This window comes from Oncorhynchus nerka, unplaced genomic scaffold (genome assembly GCF_034236695.1).
Source record: "Oncorhynchus nerka isolate Pitt River unplaced genomic scaffold, Oner_Uvic_2.0 unplaced_scaffold_868, whole genome shotgun sequence".
In the NCBI taxonomy this organism is placed as follows: domain Eukaryota; kingdom Metazoa; phylum Chordata; class Actinopteri; order Salmoniformes; family Salmonidae; genus Oncorhynchus; species Oncorhynchus nerka.
This window is the reverse complement of record NW_027040418.1, coordinates 189183-195182: the sequence shown is the minus strand read 5'-3', so window position 1 is coordinate 195182 and position 6000 is coordinate 189183.

The window sequence follows — 6000 nt, the reverse complement described above, 5'->3', positions numbered from 1 at the left end:
AAATAAATGTTACCTAAAGGATTCTGATTCTGCTACCACAATCACTGCCTGGTACGGCAATTGCTCGGCCTCCGACTGCAAGGCACTACAGAGGGTAGTGCGTACGGCCCAGTACATCACTGGGGCAAAGCTGCCTGCCATCCAGGACCTCTACACCAGGCGGTGTCAGAGGAAGACCCTAAAAATTGGCAAAGACCCCAGCCACCCCAGTCATAGACGGTTCTCTCTACTACCGCATGGCAAGTGGTACCGGAGTGCCACGTCTAGGACAAAAAGGCTTCTCAACAGTTTTTACCCCCAAGCCATAAGACTCCTGAACAGGTAATCAAATGATTACCCGGATTATATGCATTGTGTGCCCCCTCCAACCCCTCTTTTACACTGCTGCTACTCTCTGTTGATCATATATTTTTATTTATCTCACCTTTATTTAACCAGGTAGGCTAGTTGAGAACAAGTTCTCATTTGCAACTGCGACCTGGCCAAGAAAGCATAGCAATTCGACACATACAACAACAGAGTTACACATGGAATAAACAAAACATAGTCAATAATACAGTAGAAAAAAAGAAAACAAAAAGTCTATATACAGTGAATGCAAATGAGTTAAGATAAGGGAGGTAAGGCAATAAATAGGCCATGGTGGTGAAGTAATTAGAACATAGCAATTAAACACTGGAATGGTAGATGTGCAGAAGATGAATGTGCAAGTAGAGATACTGGGGTGCAAAGAAGCAAGATAAATAAATACAGTATGGGGATGAGGTAGTTGGATGGGCTATTTACAGATGGGCTATGTACAGGTGCAGTGATCTGTGAGCTGCTCTGACAGCTGGTGCTTAAAGCTAGTGAGGAAGATATGAGTCTCCAGCTCCAGTGATTTTTGCAGTTTGTTCCAGTCATTGGCAGCAGAGAACTGAAAGGAAAGGCGGCCAAAGTAAGAATTGGCCAGTGAGATATACAGTGCCTTGCGAAAGTATTCAGCCCCCTTGAACTTTGCGACCTTTTGCCACATTTCAGGCTTCAAACAAAGATATAAAACTGTATTTTTTTGTGAAGAATCAACAACAAGTGGGACACAATCATGAAGTGGAACGACATTTATTGGATATTTCAAACTTTTTTAACAAATCAAAAACTGAAAAATTGGGCGTGCAAAATTATTCAGCCCCCTTAAGTTAATACTTTGTAGCGCCACCTTTTGCTGCGATTACAGCTGTAAGTCGCTTGGGTTATGTCTCTATCAGTTTTGCGCATCGAGAGACTGAATTTTTTTCCCCTTCCTCCTTGCAAAACAGCTCGAGCTCAGTGAGGTTGGATGGAGAGCATTTGTGAACAGCAGTTTTCTGGGAAGCACAGCTGAGAGCTGCCCAGTAAAATGAGCCTACCAGAAGAGCTAAACTACTCCTATGCTCGCTTCGAGGCAAATAACACTGAAACATGCATGAGAGCACCAACCGTTCCGGAAGACTGTGATCACGGTCTCTGCAGCCGATGTTAGTAAGACCTATAAACAGATCAACATTCACAAGGCTGCAGGGCCAGACGGATTACCAGGATGTGTACTGCGAGCATGCGCTGACCAACTGGCAAGTGTCTTCACTGACATTTTCAACCTCTCCCTGTCAGAGTCTGTAATACCAACATGTTTCAAGCAGACCACCATAGTCCCTGTACCCAAGAACACTAAGGTAACCTGCCTAAACGACTACCGACCTGTGGCACTCACGTCTGTAGCCATGAAGTGCTTTGAAAGGCTGGTCATGGCTCACATAAACACCATCATCCCAGAAACCCTAGACCCACTCCAATTTGCATACCGCCCCAACAGGTCCACAGATGATGCAGTCTCTATTGCACTCCACACTGCCCTTTCCCACCTGGACAAAAGGAACACCTATGTGAGAATGCTATTCATTGACTACAGCTCAGCGTTCAACACCATGGTGCCCTCAAAGCTCATCAATAAGCTAAGGACCCTGGGACTAAACACCTCCCTCTGCAACTGGATCCTGGACTTCCTGACGGGCCACAACAGGTGGTGAGGGTAGGTAACAACACATCTGCCACGCTGATCCTAAACACAGGGGCCCCTAAGGGGTGCATGCTCAGTCCCCTCCTGTACTCTCTGTTCCCTCATGACTGCACGGCCAGGCACGACTCAAACACCATCATTAAGTTTGCAGATGACACAACAGTGGGAGGCCGGATCCCCGACGAGACAGCCTATAGGGAGGAGGTCAGAGACCTGGCCGTGTGGAGCCAGGACAACAACCTCTCCCTCAACGTGATCAAGACAAAGGAGATGATTGTGGACTACAGGAAAAAGAGGACAGAGCACACCCCCATTCTCATCGACGGGGCTGCAGTGGAGCAGGTTGAGAGCTTGTCCACATCACCAACAAACTAACATGGTCCAAGCACACCAAGACAGTCGTGAAGAGGGCACGACAAAACCGATTTGGCATGGGTCCTCAGATCCTCAAAAGGTTCTACAGTTGCACCATCGAGAGCATCCTGACTTGTTGCATCACTGCCTGGTATGGCAACTGCTCGGCCTCCGACCGCAAGGCACTACAGAGGGTAGTGCAAACAGCCCAGTACATCACTAGGGCCAAGCTTCCTGCCATCCAGGACCTCTATACCAGGCGGTGTCAGAGGAAGGCCCTAAAAATTGTCAAAGACCACAGCCACCCTAGTCATAGCATGTTCCCTCCGATACCGCACGGCCAGCGGTACCATAACGCCAAGTCTAGGTCAATGAGGCTTCTAAACAGCTTCTACCCCCAAGCCATAAGACTCCTGAACACCTAATCAAATGGCTACCCAGACAATTTGCAGCCCCCCCCACTTTACACCACTGCTACTCTCATCTATGCAGTCACTTTAATAACTCTACCTAAATTTTACCTCAACTAACCGGTGCCCCCACACATTGACTCTATCGGTACCCCCCTGTATATAGTCTCACTATTGTTATTTTACTGCTGCTCTTTAATTGCTTGTTACTTTTCTCTTCTTCTTATCTGTATTTTTTTTAAACTGCATCGTTGGTTAGGGGCTCGTAAGCATTTCACTGTAAGGTCTACACCTGTTGTATCCGGCGCATGTGACTAATACAATTTTATTTGGATTTGACCATGTCCGTCCTAGCTCGTTCATCAACGTCTTAATCGAAATTTCGGGTTGCCTCTTATCGTCCCCTTATGCCATAGTTTGTACATATCGATTGTCATTAGAAACCACATTTGTTTAAAAGCAAGTCAGCCATATCAGCTATGTTTTTGAAAGGCAGTAAATGAGGCTTGTTTGGTTCTAATTATTCAGAGTAAATAACTCACGGACACTAGAGAAGCTTAACCAAGAATTACAGCTGTAATTCAGACAAAAACATGTTCTCACCATCACAAGTATATATATACCCCACTTTGGACACTCCTTCTCTCCAATCATTACATCTTAAGGTTCCACAGGATGAGGGAAACGGGATACTAAACCCTTATTACTCCCTTCAGGGGATCTGACCTGACCTCTTGACCTCAACCCCTCCTTCGCCTAATCCACAGATGTCCATCCGCTTCCCTTATAGCAATCCTGTGATCTCCTCCCGTCCACCCAACACATTCCAAATCCATCGGTCTTTCTACGGAGACCCATTACCTTCTGGCATAAACCCAGTTTCTTTTTATACACTATGCGTCTGATCTATCATGTCTTTAATATCTCAATGTTCAAAGTTTACCACGAATCCAACAGGATGAATGAACCGTTTTGCTGCCAGACAAGGCTCCGCTGATAGTCAGGTGTAGCAGTGGTAAGGTGTTGGGACAGATTGATGTAGTCCCTAACAGTTTGTGGCCCCCCCCCTTGTCAACATTATAGTGCAATTAATGTATTGTTTAGTGTTGTGCATTGGCTTTGTTGGCATGCATCTAAAACTGTCCCCCCCCCTATGCCCCACCAGGATTTACATGCTGGAGTTGGACGGTCGACCACTGAAAGCCCTGATGCCCTACACTTCAGTGAAGCCCAATAGATAGTGTGTTAAGCTTTGGTTGACATTTGAGAAAGAAAGAAATGGTAGTTATGCTGAGCTTATAAAAATGACCCTCAATTTACCTCCAAATGACTTGAGGACCATTAACTGTCTGAGCTCCCTAGGAAGTATCCCATCCACCAGAACCAGTGAGTTCAGATCACTTGAGGACCATTAACTGTCTGAGCTCCTAGGAAGTATCCCATCCACCAGAACCAGTGAGTTCAGATCACTTGAGGACCATTAACTGTCTGAGCTCCTAGGAAGTATCCCATCCACCAGAACCAGTGAGTTCAGATCACTTGAGGACCATTAACTGTCTGAGCTCCTAGGAAGTATCCCATCCACCAGAACCAGTGAGTTCAGATGACTTGAGGACCATTAACTGTCTGAGCTCCTAGGAAGTATCCCATCCACCAGAACCAGTGAGTTCAGATGACTTGAGGACCATTAACTGTCTGAGCTCCCTAGGAAGTATCCCATCCACCAGAACCAGTGAGTTCAGATCACTTGAGGACCATTAACTGTCTGAGCTCCCTAGGAAGTATCCCATCCACCAGAACCAGTGAGTTCAGATCACTTGAGGACCATTAACTGTCTGAGCTCCCTAGGAAGTATCCCATCCACCAGAACCAGTGAGTTCAGATCACTTGAGGACCATTAACTGTCTGAGCTCCTAGGAAGTATCCCATCCACCAGAACCAGTGAGTTCAGATCACTTGAGGACCATTAACTGTCTGAGCTCCTAGGAAGTATCCCATCCACCAGAACCAGTGAGTTCAGATGACTTGAGGACCATTAACTGTCTGAGCTCCTAGGAAGTATCCCATCCACCAGAACCAGTGAGTTCAGATGACTTGAGGACCATTAACTGTCTGAGCTCCCTAGGAAGTATCCCATCCACCAGAACCAGTGAGTTCAGATCACTTGAGGACCATTAACTGTCTGAGCTCCCTAGGAAGTATCCCATCCACCAGAACCAGTGAGTTCAGATCACTTGAGGACCATTAACTGTCTGAGCTCCCTAGGAAGTATCCCATCCACCAGAACCAGTGAGTTCAGATCACTTGAGGACCATTAACTGTCTGAGCTCCCTAGGAAGTATCCCATCCACCAGAACCAGTGAGTTCAGATCACTTGAGGACCATTAACTGTCTGAGCTCCCTAGGAAGTATCCCATCCACCAGAACCAGTGAGTTCAGATCAGTCTGGTTATCTGTGCTCGGAGTCAGAGGGGGACCAGCTTGAGGTCGGCTGTACCGTCCAAGTGTTGAAAAGTAAATATCTCCCATTTATAACACTGCACTAATCCATCAAAATGTTCTCCCAGTAAAGTGTAACCCGGGCGTTTGCTTGTTGACGTCCGTCTCCTAACCTCTAACTCTGCTCTTGCTCTCCAGGACCTAGGGGTTCTGCCCAACACCCAGACCCAACTGATGTTCTCCATGACCTAGGGGGTTCTGCCCAACACCCAGACCCAACTGATGTTCTCCAGGACCTAGGGGGTTCAACCCAACACCCAGACCCAACTGATGTTCTCCAGGACCTAGGGGTTCTGCCCAACACTCAGACCCAACTGATGTTCTCCAGGACCTAGGGGGTTCAACCCAACACCCAGACCCAACTGATGTTCTCCAGGACCTAGGGGGTTCAACCCAAAACCCAGATCCAACCGATGTCCTCCAGGACCTAGGGGGTTCTACCCAACACCCAGACCCAACTGATGTTCTCCAGGACCTAGGGGTTCTGCCCAACACCCAGACCCAACTGATGTTCTCCAGGACCTAGGGGGTTCTGCCCAACACCCAGACCCAACTGATGTTCTCCAGGACCTAGGGGTTCTGCCCAACACCCAGACCCAACTGATGTTCTCCAGGACCTAGGGGTTCTGCCCAACACCCAGACCCAACTGATGTTCTCCAGGACCTAGGGGGTTCTGCCCAACACCCAGACCCAACTGATGT